The 26,328-nt window shown below is 44.4% G+C and overlaps 1 protein-coding gene across 5 annotated transcripts in view; it reads left to right on the forward strand.

The window, feature by feature from the left end:
• Positions 1-26,328, forward strand: part of ADA (adenosine deaminase) — a 108,863-nt gene that overhangs the window by 38,105 nt on the left and 44,430 nt on the right. For 2 of the 5 annotated variants that reach the window (XM_036824883.1, XM_036824884.1), the window contains exons 2-3: positions 22,133-22,300; positions 23,401-23,497. The exons of 1 other annotated variant lie outside the window; for it this stretch is intronic. The gene's annotated coding sequence lies outside the window, so the exon portion shown is untranslated. Of the gene's footprint in view, positions 1-7,702; positions 7,733-22,132; positions 22,301-23,400; positions 23,498-26,328 lie in introns of those variants that run through there. 2 more of the 5 variants (XM_036824885.1, XM_036824886.1) reach the window with 2 other exon arrangements.

Genomic DNA, 26,328 nt, shown 5'->3' on the forward strand with positions numbered 1-26,328 from the left:
GCCGGAGATTCCATTTTAAACCACGTGGTCAGGGAAGGCCTCCCTGGGAAGGTGACATCTGAGAGTAGAGCTCAGTTCTCCTGGTTTCCAGACCTGGGTCCTCCCAGTGTCCACGTCCAGCTTCTACCCAGTGAAAGAATCACGGTAAAAGCCCAGAATCCAAGACTCTTGGGATGGTGAAATTTTAGAATTGTGTCTCAATTCAAAATTCCAATGAGCAGGAAAGTTAATCTAAATTTTTATGACCATACCCTATTTCCTATGTGGACAGAAAATTAGTCGTAATCAATTTGGTTTACTCCGCCCACTCCATCATTTGCGTGCCCACACACACACTTCCCCTGTGATTGCATCTTGCTGAGAGGTTGTTTCAGGCCCTTTTTGGCTTCAACACACCACATGACCATTTCACCATTCAAGCCCTTCCCCACTCTCTACTTTTGGACTCTTCAAAGCTCTCTGGGGTCACGCTGACCCACGAGATTCAAAACATGCTCACTCATAGCTTTTTGTCTGGCTCTCTTCCTGATTTCTTATTTGGAAAAAAGGAGAGAGGGGAGGGGAGGGCTGTGCATCAGTCAGGGTCAGCCAGGTTAGGGTGCAGTAAAAACCACCTCCAATCTTGCTCCTTAGCCACTCATGCTGCATGTCTGCTACAGCCCCACGCTGTGCCTCCTCCCTCCAAAATCCAGGCTGATGGAATAGCCACCACCCCCAAGTATTGTAGAGCAGAGGGACAGAAAGGCATCAAATTCCACCTTTCTCTGATTCATGAGGTTTCACTGTGCCTCAGGTCCCTTCGGGAATGGTCTTTTTGGGGAGAAAGGGGTACTTTTGAAACCTAAAAACTTGTTCTCTGCTTTTACTGAAATGTCCACTCCCCGAGTCAGTGGATGCTCCACAGTCTACCTGCCTGAGTCAGGACTAGAAAACACAAAAGGGAAAAACGCAGGCAGTCTTAAATTCCTAGATTTTGAGTATCGTGCAGTCTTAGATTGCAATCTAAGAAAATGGGATCTGAGAATCTTACCATCACAGACTTTCAAAACTGAAAGGTCTTTGAATCCAATATCACTTCTCGTGCGGGAGTTGCCTCTCTCACCTTCACAGGTAGCTGCCAGCCTTCGCTTGTACCCTCTCAGGGCCAGGGAGCTCATCACATCCCAAGGCAGCCTACTCCGTTATGGATCAGCTCAAAACATTCAAACGTTCTGCTTTATAAAGTGAGCCAAACTCTCTCTCGAGACCTTCCAGTCCAAGTCCCTGTTCTTTTACTGGGAGAGTAAGGGTGAGGCCATCACCAGCACAGCCTTGGAGACAGGCTGAAGTAGCAGCCAGCCTGAAGTCATTGAATATTTCATGAAACCCTGAACAGCCCTGAGAGCCAAATCAATGATTCCTCTGATGCCTGAAACACTACCATAATGGTCTGTGGATCTCTATTAAGGAGGCTTATAAATAGTAGAAAGAATAAAGGCTTGGACTCAGACCTAGGTTCAAATGCTGACATTTTTTTTTTAGATTGATTGATTGATTGCTATGTTGGGTCTTCGTTTCTGTGCAAGGGCTTTCTCTAGTTGCGGCAAGTGGGGGCCACTCTTCATCGCGGTGCGCGGGCCTCTCACTGTCACAGCCTCTCTTGTTGCGGGAGCACAGGCTCCAGATGCGCAGGCTCAGTAGTTGTGGCGCACGGGCTTAGTTGCTCGGCGGCATGTGGGATCTTCCCAGACCGGGGCTCGAACCTGTGTCCCCTGCATCGGCAGGCAGATTCTCAACCACTGCGCCACCAGGGAAGCCCCCCTACAGCTTTTTATAATTGAAGCAATCCCTTCTCAGAAACCCCCCCCAGCAGATTTTATTTCTCCTTGGCCAAAACTGGGTTACATTCTTGTGGAAGTCTGCTAGTGCGCACCAATCACCATATTCTTTCTGGGCACACAGTTGGACCACATTTCGCAGCCCCCTGTGTGGTTAGATGTGGTCATGTGACTGAGTTCTGGCCAATGGGATGTGAGTAAAAATAACTGCACCATTTTCAGGTCTGGCCTATAGAAACCTCCTCCCCACAATCTTTGCTTTCCTTCCTCATCTTTCTGCTTTGAAAAGGACTCTGAGGACAAGGAAAGCAGAGTCACAAGACAGGAAGAGTCTCAGTCCTTAAATGGCTACCCAGAGCAGAGCCCTCCTGCCAAGACTTCTTGTGCAGTGATGTGAGGAAAAACCGAAGACTGGTGACGTAAAGCCACTGAAAGCTTATTACAGGTTATTTATTACAACAGCTAGCGTGACCTAACCAGCCAATACACATACCCATTCCTAAAACCTGGGGACTGCGGAACCTTGAAGGCTTAGCTCCTGGGGCTGGGAAAGAGATTTCTTCTAGAGCACACTGCCCACTTCTGAACAAAGACAAGGCTCTAGAGAGAAAGATGGAAGCAGGAAGGGGAGTGAGCAATGGGTTCTAGACTTGAGCTGGATCTAAGGTCGAAGGAAGATGGGGCTTGGGGGAGAGACACCTTCCTCATGCACTGGTGCTAAGAGGATTGCATACAAGGAAGGGAGGGCTTCTGCAGATAGCCAGAGCTGGCCTGTCAGACCTGCTCTGAGTGGGGTCACCAGCCCCTCTGGCCACCCCAGGGCCCTTGTTGGCTTAGCTCTCTGGACCACACCCCATGGATCATCCTGCAGATGGCAGGCAGAGAGTGGGGCAACTGTAGATTCATAACATATGGTGGCTCCGCCTGAGGAATCTGAGTTTCTTAGAACCCCTTGCTCGGGGACTCTTAGCCTATAGAGTGTCAGGCACGAAGGGGCCTGGCGGGCTGGGCCTGGCGGGCTGGGTGGAGTTGTTCAGGCTGCTTCTCCCTCCTCTCCCTGGGGAGGGGAATTTGCATGGTCATAAGAGACCAGACTTGGGCATCTCAATTCCACAACTTCCTGGGCTGGTCCCCTGGACAAGTGAGCCCACCCTCCCTGGGGAGGGGAATTTGCATGGTCATAAGAGACCAGACTTGGGCATCTCAATTCCACAACTTCCTGGGCTGGTCCCCTGGACAAGTGAGCCCACCTCTCTGAACCTCAGTGTTTGCATCTGCAGAATGGGGGAATAAAATTAGCTCCTTCCACATGGGTGAAGAGGAAATGAAATCACCGATATAAAGTGTTAAGCCGAAGACCTTGAAGCCAGTCAGTGCTCCTTAAGTGCTGGCTGCCCTCATCTTCGCTGGAGGGAGGTGTCCACCTCCAGATTCTGTCACCGCCCCCTCCCCATCCTGCATCTCCAAGGCTAGGGTTGACAGGGGCCACAGCACTCCCAGAAGAGCTTTCTCTTCCCCGGAGCAGATGTACTGGATGCAAGCAGCCCTGGCAGGGTTGGTCCTAGCCCTGACTCATCCTCTTGCCAGGATGTCACCAATCTCAGCTTGCCAAGCTTCAGTGTCTTCACCTGGACGACGAGCACAGTCCACCCCCCCCCCTCACACAGATTGTAACAGAGCTCAACGGAGGCAGTCGATCGATCGTTGGGCTTCAGTAGCCAGACTCCACAGACGCCCAGCCCTGTGTTCGAATCCCAGCTCTGACCTTCTCTCATTTTGTGACCTTGAAGATGTCACTGATCTAAGGCTTGGGGGCATTCGAGTGGGTTAACACTGGCTCCTACCTCAGAGGAGGGATAAAATGGGACCAAGGATATAAAGTGCTCAGCTCTATGCCAGGGACTTGGAAGGGCTCAGTTAAAAATAGCAATTATTATTATCGCCTCTGGTCTCAAGATTTTGGAAAGTACAGAGAGGGCTATAAATCGAAAGGTTCTTAGCTCAGTCTCCATGAGATACATAAGAGGAAAGTTCCACCCTCACCTTGAGGCCCTCTGAGTCCCCCGATGCCCCCTGCCTCAGATGGCTCTTCCAGAGCTCACTTCTGCTACCCTCTTCTGAGAATTGGAGCCACGAGGGAGGCAGCATGGTGAGGGGCTGGGAGTCTGGAATTCTGAGTTCCATTTCAGCTTCCACGGCTCTCTGGCTGTGTGACCCTAGGCAAATGCATGCAGGCTCTACCCTAAGGACCCATCGGCCTATGACATTCACTGACTCCTTCCTCACAACAGCCAGTGGCCAAGGAGGGAGGGTGTGGCTCCCTCCCAGGGTCAGGGTCAGGGTCACTGCTCCGTGTGGAATCTGGGCTCTGCCTTCCAGAACTGCCTCTCCTGATGCCTGGAATTCCACCATTCATGACTCATGCCTTTGGGAAATCAGTGACCTCAACCCACTGTGTAATAACAATAACAGTCCCTCATGGCTTTTCTTTGCTGATACTCCTGGGTCTCAGTTTGTCTCAGCACGCTGCTGTGATGTAGGCAGTGAAAGTGAGGATCAGGGGCAGAAAGCGAGGCGCCCAGAGCTACACAGCAAGTTAGTGGTCGAGTCTGGCATCCCGTCTCCTGGCTTCTTCGTCAGTGCTGTTTCCCTTTCAAACAACTTTCTTTCAAAATGCCGCCCCTGACATTTGTGCAGCCATGTTCACAGCAGAACCATTCACAACAGCCAAAAGGTGTGAGCAAACTTAAGCATCTATCGACAGATGAATGGATCAGCAAAATGTGGTTTATACATGCAATAGAATATCATTCAGCCTTTAAAAAGGACATTCTAACACAGGCTACAGCAAGGAAAAGAGTATAGGACATTATGCTGCGCAAAATAAGCCAGTCACAGAAGGACCAATATTGTATGATTCCACTCATATGAGGTCCCTAGAGCAGTCAAATTCATAGAGACAGAAGGTAGCAAGGTGGTTGCCAGGGGCCGGGGGAAAGGGGATGGGGAGTTAGTGTTTAATGGGTACAGAGTTTCAGTTTCACAAGACGAAAGTTACAGAGATGGATGGTGGTGACGGTAGCACAACAATGTGAATGTACTTAATGCCACTAAACTGTACACTTAAAAATGGTCAAGATGGCAAATTTATGTTATACATATTGTGCCGAAATTTTAAAATAAAAAAAATTTGCTTCTTCTAAGAGGAAGATGGTAAGTCCTAACATTTTGAAGGACATGTCACTTAGTTTACCATGATTTGTATCAGTCAGATAGTCTAGGTCATGCTGCTGTAAGAAAGAACCCTCAAATCTGACTACTGAGTCAAGCACTTAAACCACTGCTCCATTACTGCCTCTCACACCAAACCCTGTAGCCCCTGGAAACTTCTTCCTTGCTGTCGTAAACCTCTCCCTCCTCTGTCTGCACCGCAGGCCCAGGATAAGGCAATGGAATCAGTCAGATTCACCCTTGACTGGCTGTGTGGCTGTGGGTAAGCCAGCCAACCTCTCTGAGCCTCAATTTACTCATCTGGGAAATGGGGCAATAACAGAACCTCAAGGGGAGAATTCAAGAAGCATGGAAAGCATTTACCATGGCCTCAGGCATGCTGTCAGCCTGTGGGGATATTTAAGCCTCAGGCAGAGTTTGACCCTCAAGTTCAACAATCCCATGAGAAACACCTTCTTCCTGCCAACCTTGAGTCAGGGGCAGGGAATGGGTGGGATGGGAGCCAGAGTCTGTAGAGACAGTTGTCTCGAGCCTGAAATACTTTTTCTCCCCATAATCTGTTTTCAATCTCTCATTTCTTTTTTTTTTTTTTTTTCTCCTTTTAAAACTCATCCTGCCAAAAAACAAGCATGTAAGTGTGTGTCAGCGCCCAGCCCAGTCAACATATCACCCTTTGGGAATTTCTGCTTTAAATGCAGGGGTGCGGGACCCTTCAATAAACCACATGCGTTTCAACCTCCACACCTTTGCACGGGCTGGTTCTCCTCCCTGCCACTTGGTACCCTGTGCCCTGGGTCTATTCCGAGCCTGTTCATCATCTCTCAAGGCTCGGCCGCAGGGCCCTCTCCTGCAGCAGCCCCTCTGCTCTCTGTCTCTCCCGTGTTCACAGGACCCCTACAATTTCCCCAGGTCTGGACACATTTTGAATTCTTGTCTCCTCTTCTTATTTATCCTCTTTGAGGGCAGGGACAGTGTCATTCACTTCTCTGCCAAGTCTGAGGCTTTCATGAATCAGAGAGCCTTCATGACCACCATATCAGTGGGAGATGATGATGATGATTATCCCCATTTTACAGATGAGAAAATGGAGGTCCTGAGAGCAAAGGTGAGTGGTCACACCGTTGGGGAATCGGGACCCCTCTCCCCTAGGTCCCTACCTTCACCAAGCCTCCCTGCTGGAGGCTTGACCTGCATCAGCAGGGAGTGGGTGAGTGTGGCAGTGGCCTGAAAGCTCTTCTCTGAACTGTTTCCTCCTCTTGCTGGACACAGAGCTGGTCTACGTCTCCCAGCCTCTCTTGCAAGGGAAGCAAGGCCTTTTTGGTAGACTTTCCATGCCTCTTTGTGTCACCGAGTCCAAGCTCACTCTGCTCGCCTCACGGCAGGCCAGTGAATCAGAAACAAGGTGTCGAGTCAGGGAATACGACTTTATTCGGAAAGCCGGCAGACCAAGAAGATGGCAGACTAGTGTCTCTGATAAACCATCTTATCTGGGTCTGGAGGCCAGTTTCTTTTACAGAATCAGAGAGGGAGAGGTGGTGAGGAAGTAAAATAAAAGGGCCATCAGTCTTGCAAAACTTCCCCCCCCGAAATGACCAGCCGAGGTGAGGGAATGTGTTAGTTTCTTTTTTCTTGCAGTCATTCACAGGTGCACAGGGTTCCCTGAGGCAGGCCATTATGTATGATTATAATAACAAAAGCAATGAAAAGCAAAGGTCAGAGTCAAAGAAACAGATCCAATGGGGAGTCTGATTTAGCTCTTCCCTGTTACATTTGCAATGCGACTTTGTCCTGGCTCCCCCGTTCAAGAGGTGGATTCTGTTTCCCTCACATAAGGTTTGGCCTTGGGTCTCTCTCTAGTCAATAGAATGTGGTGGAAGCAACCTTGTGCTAGTTCTGGGTGTGGCTTCTAGAAGCCCTGCAGCTTCTCTCCGTGCCTGTCTCTGCTTCTCTCTGCTTCCTCTGCCAGCCTCAGGAGAACGGGAGGGCACATGGAGTGGAGCCACGTTGTCTCAGCCAGCTTTTAGATGACAGACAGGTCTACTGTCTGTCATCTACTGCTTTAAGTCACAAACATGGTCTCTACTCAAATTTTAAATGTCCAGTCAAGATACTCAAGGCAACTACTAACTTGATTTGGGTTTAGACCTTCTCCCCTCGTTTTTCCCAACAGTGGGGAAGATGGATGGAAGGTGAGGCAGGGTAGGGGTGTGGGTCTTTCTCCCTTTCTCCTCCCCTCCCCCACAGGAGGGGCAAGGGGACTCAGTGGAGATGGCAGCACTGTTGTGGGCTCCATGGAGACAGTCATCTCTGCGGGGCTGCCCCTCTCCTCCTGAGGGTCCCTGTCGCTCCTTGCTCAGCCCTGGGAATCCAGCATTCAGTGCCAGCCTCTTGCCCCTCTGGGAAGCCCTACAGGACAGGACCCAAGATGACCCCCTGCCAGCCAACCCCGCCCCCCCCATACACACACAGAGCCCCCATTTGATCTAGAAACCCTCCCAGGTCCCCTCGCCAGAAGTGCCACCTCTGTTTCACTGTCGCAGGTCAGAGCCCCTCGGCTGGGAGCTGCAACCCCTCCTACACAGCGACTCAGCAAGCACCACCTCCACCCCCGCTCCCTTCATCTTCTCTGAGTCCATAATGGCTGAAGACACGAGGCCAGGGATGGGTCCTGGTCCACTTCCTTTGTAAGTCCTTTGTACGTGTCACTTCTTTCCTATCTCTGTGTCCTCTGCTTAACATTTTGATATATTTAAACATACGGGAACATCACTTCTACCCTGTTCTCCCCTTGGTTTTTATTACCCATTATATCTTGAATATTCTTTCTCACCTTTCCTTATAGACATCTCACTTTTTAAGTTGTGGTAAAATGTACATAATATCAACTTTACCTTTTTAACCATTTTTAAGTGTACGGTTCAGTGGTATTAAGTACATCCACGTGGTTGTACAAATATCACCACCATCCATCTTCGAATGCTTTCCATCTTCCAGAACCGAAACCTGTCCCCATTAATCAGCAACTCTCCATCCCCCCCCTCCCCAGCCCCTGGCAACCACCCTTCCGCTTTCTGTCTCTATGAATTTGACTCCTCTAGGTACCTCTTTTTTTTAATTAATTAATTAATTTATTTATTTATTTATTTATGGTTGCGTTGGGTCTTCGTTGCTGTGCGCGGGCTTTCTCTAGTTGCAGTGAGCGGGGGCTACTCTTTGTTGCAGTGCACGGGCTTCTCATTGCAGTGGCTTTTCTTGTCGCGGAGCACGGGCTCTAGGCGCGCGGGCTTCAGTAGTTGTGGCATGCAGGCTCAGTAGTTGTGGCTTGCAGGCTCTAGAGTGCAGGCTCAGTAGTTGTGGCGCATGGGCTTAGTTGCTCCGCGGCATGTGGGATCTTCCCGGACCAGGGCTTGAACCCGTGTCCCCTACATTGGCAGGCGGATTCTTAACCACTGCGCCACCAGGGAAGCCCTAGGTACCTCTTTTAAGTGAATCATAGAGTATTTGTCCTTTTGCGACTGGCTTACTTCACTTAACATAATGTCCTCAAGGTTTATCCATGTCGTAGCATGTGTCAGAATTTCCTTCCTTTTTAGGGCTGAATAATATTCCGTTCTATGTATATACAATATTTTGTGTATCCATTCATACATCCTTGGACACTTGGTTTGTTTCCATCTTTTGGCTACTGTGAATAATGCTGCTATGAATGTGGGTGTACAAATATCTGTTCAAGACACTGCCTTCAATTCTTTGGGGTATTTACCCAGAAGTGGAATTGCTGGATCAAAGGGTGTATGCATTTCAGGGGAACTTCTTATGGTTTAACATCTATACAAAGCTAAGCACAAATCCTAAGTGTTTAGCTTGGTGAATTTTCATAGAGTGATCACACTCTTGAAACCAGTGCCAGACCAACCGAAGAATAGCCCACAGAAAGTAGCCATCATCCTGACTTCCAACCATCACAGATTGGTTTTTGCCTCTTTTGAAATTTGTATAAATGGAATCATACCATATGTACTATTTTTTGTGTGTGGCTTCTTTGTGAGCTTCATCCATGCTGCTGCATGTAGCTGTTCATTCCTTCTCACTTTAGTGCTCCTTGTGAATATACCACAATTTATTTATCCATTCTACCATTGATGGGCATTTAGGTAGTTCCTAGTTTGGGGATATTTCAAATAGTGCTGCTATGGAAATTACTAGTACAATGCTGTCCGCTAAAATATACTGTGATATATTTTATCACACAAAAGAATTGAAAGCAGGAACTTTCAATCAAGAGATTTTTGTACACAAATGTTTATAGCAGCATTATAGCAGCCAAAAGGTGGAAACAGCCTAAGTGTCCATCACCTGATGTTTGTTTATCCAAACAAAACATGGCACATAAATACAATGGTATATCATTCAGCCTTAAAAAGGAATGAAATTCTGAAACGGGCTACAACATGGATAAAACTTGAAGCCATTATGTTGAGTGAAGTTAGCCAGTCACAAAAGGACAAGTATTGTATGGTCCTGCTTATATGAGATACCTAGAGTAGTCAAATTCATAGAGATAGAAAGTATTGATAGAATGGTGGTTACCAGGTCTGGGAGGAGGCAGGAATGGGGAGTTATTGTTTAATGGGTGCAGAGTTTCCATTTGGGCTGATGAAAAATTTCTCGAGATGGATGGTGGTGATGGTTGCACAACAATGTGAATGTACTTAAGGCCACAAAGTGGTACAGTTAAAAATGGTTAAAAGAATAAATTTGAGACATTCACAGAAAGATAGACAAGATGAAAAGGCAGAGGGCTATATACCAGATGAAGGAACAAGATAAAACCCCAGAAAAACAACTAAATGAAGTGGAGATAGGCAACCTTCCAGAAAAAGAATTCAGAATAATGATAGTGAAGATGATCCAGGACCTAGGAGAAAGAATGGAGGCAAAGATTGAGAAGATGCAAGAAATATTTAACAAAGACCTGGAAGAATTAAAGAACAAACAGAGATGAACAGTACAATAACTGAAATGAAAAATACACTAGAAGGAATCAACAGCAGAATAACTGAGGCAGAAGAACGGATAAGTGACCTGGAAGACAGAATGGTGGAATTCACTGCCACGGAACAGAATAAAGAAAAAAGAATGAAAAGAAATGAAGACAGCCTAAGAGACCTCTGGGACAACATTAAACACAACAACATTCACATTATAGGGGTCCCAGAAGGAGAAGAGAGAGAGAAAGGACCAGAGAAAATATTTGAAGAGATTATAGTGGAAAACTTCCCTAACATGGGAAAGGAAATAGCCACCCAAGTCCAGGAAGCACAGAGAATCCCATACAGGATAAACCCAAGGAGAAACACGCCGAGACACATAGTAATCAAATTGACAAAAATTAAAGACAAAGAAAAATTATTGAAAGCAACAAGGGAAAAACGACAAATAACATAAAAGGGACCTCCCATAAGTTTAACAACTGATTTCTCAGCAGAAACTCTACAAGCCAGAAGGGAGTGGCATGATATATTTAAAGTGATGAAAGGGAAGAACCTACAACAAAGATTACTCTACCCAGCAAGGATCTCATTCAGATTCGACAGAGAAATCAAAAGCTTTATAGACAAGTAAAAGCTAAGAGAATTCAGCACCACCAAACCAGCTCTACAACAAATGCTAAAGGAACTTCTCTAAGTGGGAAACACAAGAGAAGAAAAGGACCTACAAAAACAAACCCATAACAATTAAGAAAATAGTAATAGGAACATACATATCAATAATTACCTTAAATGTGAATGGATTAAATGCTCCAACCAAAAGACACAGGCTTGCTGAATGGATACAAAAACAAGACCCATACATATGCTGTCTACAAGAGACCCACTTCAGACCTAGGGACACATACAGACCGAAAGTGAGGGGATGGAAAAAGATATTCCATGCAAATGGAAATCAAAAGAAAGCTGGAGTAGCAATACTCATATCAGATAAAATAGACTTTAAAATAAAGAATGTTACAAGAGACAAGGAAGGACACTACATAATGATCAAGGGATCAATCCAAGAAGAAGATATAACAATTATAAATATATATGCACCCAACATAGGAGCACCTCAATACATAAGGCAACTGCTAACAGCTATAAGAGAGGAAATTGACAGTCACACAATAATAGTGGGGGACTTTAACACCTCACTTACACCAATGGACAGATCATCCAAACAGAAAATTAATAAGGAAACACAAGCTTTAAATGACACAGTAGACCAGAGAGATTTAATTGATATTTATAGGACATTCCATCCAAAAACAGCAGATTACACTTTCTTCTCAAGTGTGCACGGAACATTCTCCAGGATAGATCACATCTTGGGTCACAAATCAAGCCTCAGTAAATTTAAGAAAATTGAAATCATATCAAGCATCCTTTCTGACCACGATGTTATGAGATTAGAAATGAATTACAGGGAAAAAACATAAAAAACACAAACACATGGAGGCTAAACAATACGTTACTAAATAACCAAGAGATCACTGAAGAAATCAAAGAGGAAATCAAAAAATACCTAGAGACAAATGACAATGAAAACACGATGATCCAAAACCTATGGGATGCAGCAAAAGCAGTTTTAAGAGGGAAGTTTATAGCAATACAAGCCTGCCTCAAGAAACAAAAAAAACTCAAACAATCTAACCTTACACCTAAAGGAACTAGAGAAAGAAGAACAAACAAAACCCAAAGTTAGTATAAGGAAAGAAATCATAAAGAGCAGAGCAGAAATAAATGAAATAGAAACAAAGAAAACAATAGCAAAGATCAATAAAACTAAAAGCTGGTTCTTTGAGAAGATAAACAAAATTGATAAGCCATTAGCCAGACTCATCAAGAAAAAGAGGGAGAGGACTCAAATCAATAAAATCAGAAATGAAAAAGGAGAAGTTACAACAGACACCGCAGAAATACAAAGCATCCTAAGAGATGACTACAAGCAACTCTATGCCAATAAAATGGACAACCTGAAAGAAATGGAAAAATTCTTAGAAAGGTATAACCTTCCAAGACTGAACCAGGAAGAAACAGAAAATATGAACAGACCAATCACAAGTAATGAAATTGAAACTGTGATTAAAAGTCTTCCAACAAACAAAGTCCAGGACCAGATGGCTTCACAGGTGAATTCTATCAAACATTTAGAGAAGAGCTAACACCCATCCTTCTCAAACTCTTCCAAAAAATTGCGAAGGAAGGAACACTCCCAAACTCATTCTATGAGGCCACCATCACCCTGATACAAAAACCAGACAAAGATACTACAAAAAAAGAAAATTACAGAGCAATATCACTGATGAATATAGATGCAAAAATCTCTCAACAAAATACTAGCAAACAGAATCCAACAACACATTAAAAGGATCATACACCATGATCAAGTGGGATTTATCCAGCAGAGGATGCAAGGATTCTTCAATATACGCAAATCAATCAATGTGATACACCATATTAACAAATTGAAGAAGAAAAACCATATGATCATCTCAACAGATGCAGAAAAAGCTTTTGACAAAATTCAACACTCATTTATGATAAAAACTCTCCAGAAAGTGGGCACAGAGGGAACCTCTCTCAACATAATAAAGGCCATATATGACAAACCCACAGCAAACATCATTCTCAATGGTGAAAAACTGAAAGCATTTCCTCTAAGGTCAGGAACAAGACAAGGATGTCCACTCTTACCACTATTATTCAACATAGTTTTGGAAGTCCTAGCCATGGCAATCAGAGGAGAAAAAGAAATAAAAGGAATACAAATTGGAAAAGAAGAAGTAAAACTGTCACTGTTTGCAGATGACGTGATACTATACATAGAGAATCCTAAAGATGCCACCAGAAAACTACTAGAGCTAATCAATGAATTTGGTAAAGTTACAGGATACAAAATTAATGCACAGAAATCTCTTGCATTCCTGTACACTAATGATGAAAAATCTGAAAGAGAAATTAAGAAAACGCTCCCATTTACCACTGTAACAAAAAGAATAAAATACCTAGGAATAAACCTACCTAGGGAGACAAAAGACCTATATGCAGAAAACTATAAGACACTGATGAAAGAAATGAAAGATGATACAAACAGATGGAGAGATATACCATGTTCTTGGATTGGAAGAATCAATATTGTGTAAATGAGCTATACTACCCAATCCCTATCAAATTACCAGTGGCATTTTCTACAGAACTAGAAAAAAAAATCTTAAAATTTGTAGGGAGACACAAAAGACCCCAGATAGCCAAAGCAGTCTTGAGGGAAAAAAAAAGAGCCGGAGGAATCAGACTTCCAGAATTCAGACTATACTACAAAGCTACAGTAATCAAGACAATATGGTACTGACACCAAAACATAACTATAGATCAATAGAACAGGATAGAAAGCACAGAGATAAACCCACATACCTATGGTTACCTAATCTATGACAAAGGAGGCAAGGATATACAGTGGAAGAAAAGACAGTCTCTTCAATAAGTGGTGCTGGGAAAACTGGACAGCTACATGTAAAAGAATGAAATTAGAACACTTCCTAACACATACACAAAAATAAACTCAAAATGGATTAGAGACCTAAATGTAAGACCAGCACTATAAAACTCTTAGAGGAAAACATAGGGAAGAACACTCTTTGACATAAATCACAGCAAGACTTTTTTGATCCACCTCTAGAGTAATGGAAATAAAAACAAAAATAACACAAATGCGACCTAATGAAACTTAAAAGATTTTCAAAGCAAAGGAAACCATAAACAAGAGATGAAAAGACAAACCCTCAGAATGAGAGAAAATATTTGCAACGAATCAATGCACAAGATTAATCTCCAAAATATATAAACAGCTCATGCAGCTCAATATTAAACAAAAACAAACAACCCAATCAAAAAATAGGCAGAAGACCTAAATAGACATTTCTCCAAGAAGACTACAGATGGCCAAGAAGCACATGAAAAGCTGCTCAACATCACTAATTATTAGAGAAATGCAAATCAAAACTACAATGAGTATCACCTCACACCAGTTAGAATGGGCATCATCAGAAAATCTACAAGCAACAAATGCTGGAAAGGGTTGTGGAGGAAAGGGAACCCTCTTGCACTGTTGGTGGGAATGCATGTAAACTGATGCAGCCACTATGGAGAACCGATGGAGGTTCCTTAAAAACAACTAAAAATAGAATTACCATATGACCCAGCAATCTCACTACTGGGCATATACCCAGAGAAAACCATAATTCAAAAAGACACATGCACTCCAGTGTTCATTGCAGCACTATTTACAATAGCCAGGTCATGGAAGCAACCTAAATGCCCATTGACAGATGAATGGATAAAGAACATGTGGCACATATATACAATGGAATATTACTCAGCCATAAAAAGGAACGAAATTGGGTCATTTGTAGAGACGTGGATGGATCTAGAGACTGTCATACAGAGTGAAGAAAGGCAGAAAGAGAAAACCAAATATCATATATTAACACATATATGTGGAACCTAGAAAAATGGTACAGATGAACCGGTTTGCCGGGCAAGAAATAGAGACACAGATGTAGAGAACAAACATATGTACACCAAGGGGGGAAAGGCCGCGGGGGGGTGGGGGTGGTGGTGTGTGATGAATTGGTAGATTGGGATTGACATGTATACACTGATGTGTATAAAATGGATGACTAATAAGAACCTGCTGTATAAAAAATAAATAAAATTCTAAAATTAAAAAAAAATTGATATTGTGTACATTTTACAACCAAAAAAAATATGAGCCAGAAATGCAAATCATGTATGGAATTTAAAATTTTATAGCAGACATATTTTAAAAAGTAAAAAGAAGCAGGTGGGATTTTTTTTTAATTATTTAACCCACCTACCAAAAATATCATTTTAACACATCATCAATATAAAAAAGTTATTAAGGAGTTATTTTACTTTTTTTTTCATATTAACAAAATCCAGTGTCTATTTTACACTTACAGCACATCTCAGTTCGGACCAGCCGCATTCCAGGTGCTCAATAGCCACATGTGGCTAGTGGCTACCATATTCGATCGTGCAGGCCTGGTACAAGTCTTTCAATGAATGCATTTTGTGTTTCTGTTGGATGCATGTGTGTTTTTAATTTTGATAGATGTTACCAGACTCCCTTCCATAGGTGTTAAACCAGGTTTTAATCCCACCAGCAATGTACGAGTGTGTTTCTCCACACCCTCACTTGTATAACTGCCAATTTGATAGATAAAAAGTGCCTGGTCCTTGTGGGTTTAACACAGGTTTCTCTTATTAAGGGTTAAGATCAGCATCTTGTTATATGTTAAAACCATTATGCTTCCTTTTCTGTGACCCATTGGTTCACCTCCATTGAAGCCTGTGTTTTCTATTTCTCTGCACATTTCTCCATGCTCCCCAGACCCCACCAGAACCTGGGACTAAGTGAGCGCTCAGGGTCAAGTATTTCTGAATCATACGACAGCGGTAGCAGGGTTGTTCCCAGCAGGGAGGATTCTGTTGGCCAGAGTCTGGGAAGCAGGGTTTAATCTTTGAGGGCACACCGCCCTCTGTTGGCAAAGCTGAGTTTCTCGGCCTCACCTTGGACCAGAAGAGGAGGCTGGGCAGCTCTTGGGGGAACCAGGGGCTGCGTCTGGAGCCTGGGTTTGATTGCACTTCTGCTGTGTGGCTTTGGGTAAGTAACTTCACCTCTCTGGACTCTCCAACTCTTTATCTGCAAAATGGAAATAATAACCGTTCCTCTCACTGACAGGCTTGCTGGAGGAATAATCAGGTGATGGGACATGAAGGAGCTTAAAAGAGGGTGTGGCACAAAACAGGCTAAGTATATAATAGCTGGGTTTTGGAGGGTTTTGTTTGTTTGAATTTATTTATTTGTCTACACCAGGTCTTAGTTGCGGCACACAGGATCTTTTTAGTTGTGGCATGTGGACTCTTATTTGCGGCCTGCGGGATCTAGTTTCCTGACCAGGGATCGAACCTGGGCCCCCTGTATTGGGAGTGTGGAGTCTTAACCGCTGGACCACCAGGGAAGTCCCTGGGTTTTTTTGGTTTGTTTTGTTTGGTTGGTAGCTAGAATTCTTGACATTTAGAAAGTCCAGAGATGGGGAGAGAAAGGATGGCCTGGAGCTTAGCAAAGGAGGCAGCAGGTAGAGCTGGATATTCATGGGTCCACCACTGCCTCGCCACCTTCCAGACCTCAGTCTCCTCTTCTGTGGAATGGCCACCTCACTTCACAGCAAGGACGGGACATGCAGCAATACCTGGGACCCTCATACACATGTGACCCCATTCCTGACCTGGGCAGGGCCCCAGCTTCCCTCCACATTGGGCCGGGCACACAGAGTGTTGAGCAAATCTAGGCTTAACACCCACCAGGGCATTTGGAATCTCCTGGCCTGGACTCTCCCTCCCAGGGACCTGTAGGGGCCTTCTGGAGACATTTCCCCCCAAAAAGCACCCCAGTGCAGGGTACCCCTATGAGCACATCACCTGAGCACCAGCTCTTTGGTGGCGCTGGGTGAGGACCATTTTATAGGAGCCAATCTGTTGTCCTCCTGCCACAGGGCCCTATCTTCGTATCTGCCATTCACCTCTTGCCTAATTGACAGTTACACTCAAGTCCTTCCTCTGCTCTAAAACCTCCCATGGCTCTCCATTGCCTGATTCCTCGCCCTGACGTTCAGGACCATGCATGGCTTAAGTCGATCTGCCTGTGGAGGGCGTGCCTAGGTTGCATGAGAAGCACTCACTAACATCCTGCCCTTCCTTTAAGATTGAACTAAATGCCACTTCATTCATTTATTCCTCTATCATGCATTCATTCATTCAACACAATTTATTAAACACATAATTTATTTATTGATACATCTTTGTCACCTACTAGGTGAAGACATGATTCTAGGCCTGGAGTAGAAAGAGACTGTGGTCTTAACCAATTGTAACTAAAATGTGTTAATTTTGCAAATTTTCTCAAACATGTGACCATGTAAATGCGTTGTAGAGCCCCTCCAAAGGTTTGGAGGGGGGGATGTAAATCCACCTCTGTGTCCAGCCACGTGGGGCCGTCTCCTGGTGCAGGAAGCCTTCCTTGATAATGCTCTCTTCCGCCTCTGAGCTCCAAGGTCTTGACTCCTGGCTCCGTCACCAATTAGCTATGTGCCCTTGGAAAGTCATTTTCCCAAGTCTCAGATTATTTATATCAAGTGGTAATAACAACTCCTACCCGGAGAGAGTTATTGCAGGAATTGCGTTAGATTAGGTGTAAAAGTGCCTGCGCGTGGTAAGTCTGCGTTGTGTGGCAACTATCATTGGCAGCAGCAGGAGCAGCTGACTTCGGCAAGGCTGGCACCCAGCAACTTGAGGGATCCAGAGGTTTGCTCTCTTTGCCCACTAGAGGGCACCAGAAATCACAAACGACATCCGGTCACTGCACCCTGGCTAAGCAGGTGTCCCGGAGCTCCCTAAGGGGGTAAGAGTGAGGGGTTTCCGGGCTCAAAAGAGACCCCCAAGGCCAGCCAAGAGCCTGACAGTTTCCTGTGTTCCTAGGTCTGGCTGCCAGTGGTGGAGGCAGACTGCATCTGGCCCACAAGGGTCCTCATGCCCAAAGCCCTCATGCCCGTCCCTCGCTACATCCCACAGCCCAGGACAGTGTGGGTAAAAGAGCTCTAGTTTCTGGAGCTGGCTCTTCACGTTTCTGTCTCTTGACCTTGGGCAAGTGACTTGACCTCTCTGAGCTTCAGTGTCCTTTTCTATAAAATGGAAATGTTACTGGTCCCAAAGAAGGGAAAAGCCTCTCTGTGGAGAGGGTATGGCCATGATTGTTTGTGTCGCTTTCACCCAGTAAATATGCTACAGTGTAATTTGCTGTTTCCTGCTGATGACAAATGTAATGTGTTGATTAATCCAAGTGTTGTATTGAGCGCCTTACCATGAACCTAGCCCTCTACTGGTTAATGAGATTGACAAAAATGAAGCTAGGGCTTTTTGTTAGGGGTAGTGGGATTCTGGGTGATAGATTTCTACCACCTCGGCCCCCCTCTATCCTCCAAGCTCTCTACAGTGTTGATGCATTGCTTTTACCACGATGGAAAAGGAAGAAAGGGAGAGACACTGATTGGGCACCTACTGTGTACCAGATGTTTCCATGTCATCCTTCCTCTAAGACAGCAGGCTCCGTGCAGACAGGGACCACCTGGCTTGCTCACCGCCGTATTCTCTGTGCCTAGCACGATGCCTGGTACATAGTAAGGTCTCAATAGACACGTGTTTAATGATCAAGAATGACTTGTGCAGAGTTTACACAGGAGGAGCTGAGGTTCAGAGAGGTTGTGTGACTTGTCTGAGGTTACCCAGCTAATGGGATGCAGGGCCAGGATCCTAAGGAAGTTCTTTCTGCTCAGTGCCTGTTCTTCATCCCTCCATCCTCACACCCCTTTGTCCAAAACAGCTTATCTTACAAATACATACTTATGTAGTAGTGGTTAAGCAACAATCCCAAGAAGTAGGTGTTAGAATTTCCCCCATTTTACAGATAGGAAAACTGAGGCACTGGTCCGTTAACCAACTTGCCCAGATCACACAGCCAGTAAATGGTAGAACCAGGATTCTAAGCCAGGCATCCTGTCTCTGAAACACTTGCAGGTGACCACTCTGCCATGCTACCCCTTGGAGGGGCTGCTGGGTGTGAATCTTATCTTCTCGATGCCCTGGGGAGCCCTGGAGGACCCGGATCATGCCGTCTTTTGTACAGCCCCTGGAGCCCCTGGCACAGTGTTGGGCATGCTTCAGGCCCTCAGTTCAGGCCCTCTGGCTGGGGGGTTTGTCCATCAGGGGAGGCCCCTTAGCTGCTGTTGCCCCATTTAGAAGTTAGTTGGTGGCCCTGGGTTTCTAGTGCAAGGTCATCTCTACCCTTTGAGCCTAGAGCCACCTGTCCATGCCCCACCCCCTCCTGTACACACCTGCCAGCAGCAGATGGCACTTTGAGGATGGGGGGAGGAGGCAAGAGTTGGACTTTGGCCCCTTTATCTGCACTCCTTTCCCCACTCTTAGACAGATGTATGTCCAGAAGTGTATGGCCTGTGTGCACATGAGCATATATATATATATATACAGGCACGTGAGCCCACGTGTACAGTGTGTTCCCATGCACATGCCTGTGGATATAAGCAGTCCTGTGTGTGAGTGCATATGTGTATCTGGCTGCGGTATGTGTGCTCCTATCCGAGGGTGCAGATGTAGACTTGAGTGTGAGCCCGAGTTTATGTGCAGCTTTGCACATGTATGTGATGTGGAAAGACAGCACCAAAGTGGAAGGGCAGCTCCTTGCCTAGTCTCAGTTTCCTCATCTGTAAAATGGGGACAGTAATGGTCCCTCACTGGTGGAACAGTGCCAGACACACAGAAAGTACCATAATATTGGCCATCATTATTATTATTATTAATAACCTCCCAGGGGTTGTGTGGAGATTCCACGAAATAATAACTTTGAGGGTCTGGCTCAAGAAATGTTTCTCCCATCATCCTTAGATCAGTTGTCTTTTTCTTCTTTCCCTTGGTTTTATCATCGCAAAGGTAATATAACAATGGTCTAGTTTGGGAAATAGAGGTGGGGAAGGGTAGGACACCTGTCACCTAGAAACCCATCACCCCCAACACAAGTAGTATTTTCTTTCTTTCTTTTTTTTAAAATTTATTTATTTATTTATTTCCGGCCGTGTTGGGTCTTCGTTTCTGTGCGAGGGCTTTCTCCAGTTGCGGCAAGCGGGGACCACTCTTCATCGCGGTGCGCGGGCCTCTCACTATCGCGGCCTCTCTTGTTGGGAGCACAGGCTCCAGACGCGCAGGCTCAGTAGTTGTGGCTCACAGGCCTAGCTGCTCCGCAGTATGTGGGATCCTCCCAGACCAGGGCTCGAACCCGTGTTCCCTGCATTGGCAGGCAGATTCTCAACCACTGCGCCACCAGGGAAGCCCCATATTTTCTTTCTTTTTAATTAAGAGTTTTTTGGTTTTTTTTTAAATTTATTTTTGGCTGCGTTGGGTCTTTGTTGCTGTGCGCGGGCTTTCTCTAGTTGCGGTGAGCGGGAGCTACTCTTCGTTGCCATGCACGGGCTTCTCATTGCAGTGGCTTCTTTTGTTGCAGAGCACAGGCTCTAGGCGCCCGGGCCTCAGGAGTTGTGGCTCGAGGGCTCTGGAGCGCAGCCTCAGTAGTTGTGGCACACGGGCTCAACCGCTCCGCAGCACGTGGGATCTTCCCAGACCAGGGCTCAAACCCATGTCCCCTGCATTGGCAGGTGGACTCCTAACCACTGCGCCACCAGGGAAGCCCAATAGTTTTTTTAAATGAATAGTTGCTGTACAATATTTTATGTTACAAGTGTATAATATAGTGATTCAGAATTTTTGAAGGTTATACTCCATTTATAGTTACTGTAAAATATTGGCTATATTTCCCATATTGTACAGTATAACCGTGTAGCTTATTTTATACCTGATAGTTTGTACCTCTTAATCCCCTACCCCTATTAGTATTTTTATTTCTGCTATATCTTTCCAGACTTTGTTCATAAGTAAGCTAGCACAAGGCTTGGCACTAGGATGGTGCTTTAAGCACATTTGGATGGATTAACAAACATTTGTTTTCAGCTTAGATGACTAAACTGAGTGTTTTCTATCCTGCTTTTGTTCCCTTATCATGGGCACCTTCTGTGTGACAGCCAGTAATTTATAATTATTAAAGATAATAGAAGAAAATTAGAAACTTCCCAATGCCCCCAAACTGGGAAATAGTCAATTGAGTTATGGAAGAGTCACTTTAAGAAATGTTGTGGGTTAATAACAGACATATAAGATTCTTTTCTTTCTTTGGGACAAGTTAGTGTTTCCATATTAGGAAAGGGGTGTCCCAGGATTTATCTGTCCCTGGACATGAAGGGGATGCCATTGAAAAAAATGAGACTATAGCCAGCCAGAAAATGCAGATCAAAACTACAGTGAGATACTTCTACACACCCACTAGGGTGGCTATAATCAACAAGACAGACAATAACAAGTGTTAGTCAGGGTGTGGAGAAATGAGAACACTTGTACACTGCTGGTGGGAAAGTAAAATGGTGCAGCTACTTTGTAAAACACTCTGGCAGTTCCTCAAAAGATTAAAAATAGAGTTACCATATGACCCAGCAATTCCACTTCTAGGTCTGTACCCAAGAGAAATGAAAACATATGTCCACTCACAAATGTTCATAGCAGCATTATTCACAAGAGCCAAAAGGTGGAAACAACCTAAATGCCCATCAACTGATGCATGGACATATTAAATATGGTCTATTCACACAGTGGACTCTTATCTGGCAATAAACAGGAATCAAGTACTGATGTATGCTACACTGTGGATGGACCTTGAAAGCATTATGCTCAGTGAAACAGGCCAGCCACAAAAGACTTTGTGTGATTTCCATTTTGCATGATTCCATTTATATGAACTGTCCAGAATAGGCAAATCCATAGAGACAGAAAATAAATTGGTGGTTGCCTTGGGCCAGGAGGGGCAGGAAATTAGCAGGGGGAGGGGGGTGCTAGGGAATGACTACTAATGGGTACAGGGGTTTTGAGGGGAATGATGAAAAAGTTCAAAAATTGTTTGTGATGAATATAGTAAAAGCCATTGAATTCTATAATTTAAATTTATAAATTATATAAATTTATAATTTAAATGGGTAAATTGTATAGCATGTGAATTTTATCTCAATAAAGCTGTTATAATATATTTTTTAAAAGGATGGAAACCCAAGATGACAATGAAAATATACACCATCATTTATTGAGAGCATGGCCTATGGACCAAGTACTTGGTAATCTCATTTAACTTTCACAGCACCCTTGGTAGGTTATTTTCCCCACTGTACAGACGAGGACGAGGGTCAGAGGTTTTGAGTAAGTGGCCCAAAGTCACTCAGCTCTTTTGCGGTAGAGCTGTGATTTGAACCCAGGCTCATCTGTGAGGTCCATGCTCAGTCTGAAGTACTTTTGTTGTAGTTCCTGTTCAAGATGGCAACGCAGGAGGCTGCTGAACTCACCTCCTCCCACGGACTCACGGAATCTCCAGATACATATGGAAGAGTTTCCTCTGAAAAAAAACCCTCCAAAACTAGCTGAGTGACCCCTACGCATCGAGAGAATGAGAAAAAACTCACACGGAAGCAGGTAGGCGAGGCTGAGACACAATCTCGCCATAAACCCCATCCCTGGCACGGTGTCCCACAAGTGGAAAGGAACTCAAAACCCTGATCTTCTCCCTGAGGAGTGAAGGGTTTGAACCCACATATAGCACCCCAACTTTTCAGACCTGCACTTTAAGTACTTTTGTTGTCTTCTTGGAAGGGGCCGGGAGCTGGTGCACCCAGCAGGCTGAACAAACATGCAGCTTACAGGACATGTAGGGCCCAGGATCTGGGTCTCCTCCCTAGTCTTTATCTAGCCTGGGCAGCCAGAGATCATGGTCAGGGCTTTTTATCATTCCCTGAAGCCTTCTCCCAACATCTCCCTGTTTATGGCCCCTTAAGCAGACCCCCAACAAAGGGCTGCCCAAGAGGCCCCAGAACTGGCTTGGCAAACAAATGTGACTCAGGCCTCTCCAAGGCAGCATTCAAGCCTGGGCCCTGGGCAGCTCCCACAACTTCCATCTTTACTATATGGAGATAATAATACATGTGCACTAAGATGTATGGACAAAGATGTTCATCACAGCATTGTTTATAATAGGGGAAAACTAGAAAGAATTTAAATGGTCAACACTGGGGGACTGATTACTATGCAACAGAACGTACAAGGGATTAATACAGTGCAGCCCTTAGAAGTCCTGCGGTAGAAGAATGCTTCCTGACATAAGACGAGGTTCATATGACAACATCAAGGGAGAGAAGCAGACACCTGCTAGCCATCCCCACTCCTCACCACCACCCAGGCCAACCCCTGCTTGCATCCTACCATCTAGCCACATTAAACCTCTTATGGTCCCCCGAAAGCCCCAGGCTTTCCCTCTTTTCAGGCATTTGCACTTACTGTCCCCTCTGCCTGGAATGTCACTTCCCATCTCTTCCTGTAACTCTTTCAAACTGGCTAACTCTGGTTCAGCCAACAGGTCTCAGTGGAAACGTCCCTTCCCCTGGGAAGTACTCTCGGGCATTTGGGCTGGCGCAGGGCCCCTCTGTTCTCTCGCCACCCCTGTGGGTCCCCCAGCATGGCATGTGTCACACTGTCTGTGACTGGACACTTAACTTCCTGCTTCTCACATTTGATGGCAGAAGATGAGGACAGACTTCCAGCTCTGCGTGACCATCTCACAAGTACCACGCTGGTCCAATTTATGGAGGATATCATGCTAATAGGACTTGGTGATCAGTAAGTATTACACATCTTAGCTGGCTCACTAAGACACACATAAACACACACATGCACATCTATATAATATATGGAGAGAGAGAGACGGAAGGAGGGAGGCAGGGAGAGAGAGAGAGAGATCTATGTTGCAGTCTTGGAGCAGAATTCCTTCTTCTCTGGGAAAACTCAGTTCTTGCACTTAAGGCCTTCAGCTCACTGGAGGAGGCCCATCTACATTACAGAGGGTAACATCCTTTTCTTAAAGCCAACTGGTTGTAAATGTTAATCACATCTTTAAAACACCTTCACAGAAACATCTATACTTGAACAAACAACTGGGCACCAGAGCCCAGCCAAGTGGACACATAAAATTAATCATCACAGACCCTACTCCTGGTACTAATTACTTGATCAACCGAGACTCTTACTTGGAAACAAAAGAAACCACTCTGGTTCAAACAAGAGAGATTTATTCTAAGACATTTGAGACACTCTCCATAAAGGCCAGAGTATAAGACCTTTCTTCTTTCCCAATATAAGCACTGAAAGTTAAAAGTTCCCCTAGACACTGCTTTAGATGCATCCCACAAATGATGATATACTGTATTTTCATTTTCACTTAGTTTGAAATATTTTCTAATTTTCTTCATGATTTCTTCTTGGATGCCTGAGTTATTTATAAATGTATAAATACATTTCAAAATATCTGTTTATTTAGATATAGTGTTATTAATATATAATTCCATTCCACTGTGATCAGAGAAGACACTGTAAGATTTCAGTATTTTGAAATATAGAGAGACTAGCTCAAGGCAGAGCATAAGTCTGTCCTGGTGAAGGTGCCACATGCACTTGAAGAGAAGTTGTTGGGTATAGTGAACTATAAATGTCAAATAGCTCAAGGTGGTTGCTGGTATTATTTAGATCATTGGGTTTTTACTGATTTGGTTTGTTACTAGTTGACTTCTCATTGACTGAGAAACAGCTATTGACATTTGTACACACATGTTCTTAGCGACATTATTCACAATAGCCAAAAGGTGGAAGCAACCCAAATGTCCACTGATACATGAATGAATAAACAAAATGTGTATATACATACAATGGAATATTATTAGCCTTAAAAAGAAAGGAGAACTTCCCTGGTGGCACAGTGGTTAAGAATCCGCCTGCCAATTCAGGGGACACGGGTTTGATCCCTGGTCCGGGAAGATCCCACATGTTGTGGAGCAACTAAGCCTGTGCGCCACGACTACTGAAGCCTTCCCACCCTGGAGCCTGTGCTCTGCAACAAGAGAAGCCACCGCAATGAGAAGCCTGCACACCGCAACAAAGAGTAGCCCCCGCTCGCCGCAACTAGAGAAAGCCTGCGCGCAGCAACAAAGACCCAACACAGCCAAAATTAAATAAATAAATAAGTTAATTTTAAAAAAAGAAAGGAAATTCTGACACTTGCTACAACATGGATGAATCTTGAAGACATCATGCTAAGTGAAACAAGCCAGTCACAAAAAGACGAGAACTATATGATTCTACTTACATGAGGTCCCTAGAGTGGTCAGATTCATGGAGATAGAAAGCAGAAGGGTGGGATTAGCAGATGCAAACTGTTACATATAAGATGGATAAATGACAAGGTCCTACTGTATTTCACAGGGGACTATATACAATATCCTTTGATAAACCATAATGGAAAAGAATATGAAAAATAACGTATATATAAGTATAATTGAATCATTTTGCTGTACAGCAGAAATGAACACAACATTGTAAATCAACTATACTTCAATAAAATAAAATATATGCAAGCATATATATGTATGTGTATATATATATATATATATATATGTAAAAAAGAAAAAGAGAGAAAGTAGAAGGGTGGTGGCCAGGGTCTGAGGGGAGGGGGAATGGGGAGTTGTTTGATGGGTAGTGTTTCTGTTCTACAAGATGAAAAAGCTTTGGCGATCAGTTGGACAAAATGTAAATATATATAACACGGCAAAATTATACACTTAAAATGATTAATAGGGTAAATTTTATGTTATGTGTATTTTACCATTACAATTTAAAAAATTTTTTTTAAATCTTCAGCTGTTATTGTAGATTCTATTTCTCCCTTCAATTCTGTCAAGTTTTGAATTGTGCATTTTAAAGTTTAGATACTAGACACATATACAATTATAACTGGCATAACTTCCTGATGAAACGACCTACATTGATTATAGACAAAAAACAATATTATTCCTATATACACAGATTGGAATTCCCTACTTCCAGCCACTTCATGTGGTGATTAAAAGCATGAGCTCTAAAGTCAGAGAGTCCGATTACGCCACCTATCTGTTGTGTAACCTAGAAAGGTTATTTAATTTCTTTGAGCCTCAGTTTCCTCATCTGTAAAATGGGCTTCATAGCTGTATCTATTTCCCAGGATTGCCGTAAAGATTAAGCATAAACAGCACCCAGCCCAGAGCCTAGTACACAGTAGGCACTCAAGGTGTGTCAGCTATCATCATCATCGTTGTCATCATCATCGTTGTCATCACATATGTATGTGTGGATAGAAATCATAATGGATGAGGAAGGCTTTGGAAGGCAAGTCATAAGAGGAATCTTTGAAGGAAGCCAGGTAATCCTGGGCAGAGACAAACATGAGCACTGGCCTCACGTGTCTGCAGAGCTATAATGAGATGGGAAGAAGCAACCAATTATTTCTGGGGACCCTAGGGAAGATGATGACCCAAGAAGGAACCACAGACAGTGGTCAGCTTGAAGGTAGAACCCACCACCAGAGTTTTGACCTATGATAGTATCAGATTTGGGGGAGGAAGTGAGCTCCCCAAGCCAGGAAG

This window comes from Balaenoptera musculus, chromosome 15 (assembly GCF_009873245.2).
Source record: "Balaenoptera musculus isolate JJ_BM4_2016_0621 chromosome 15, mBalMus1.pri.v3, whole genome shotgun sequence".
In the NCBI taxonomy this organism is placed as follows: domain Eukaryota; kingdom Metazoa; phylum Chordata; class Mammalia; order Artiodactyla; family Balaenopteridae; genus Balaenoptera; species Balaenoptera musculus.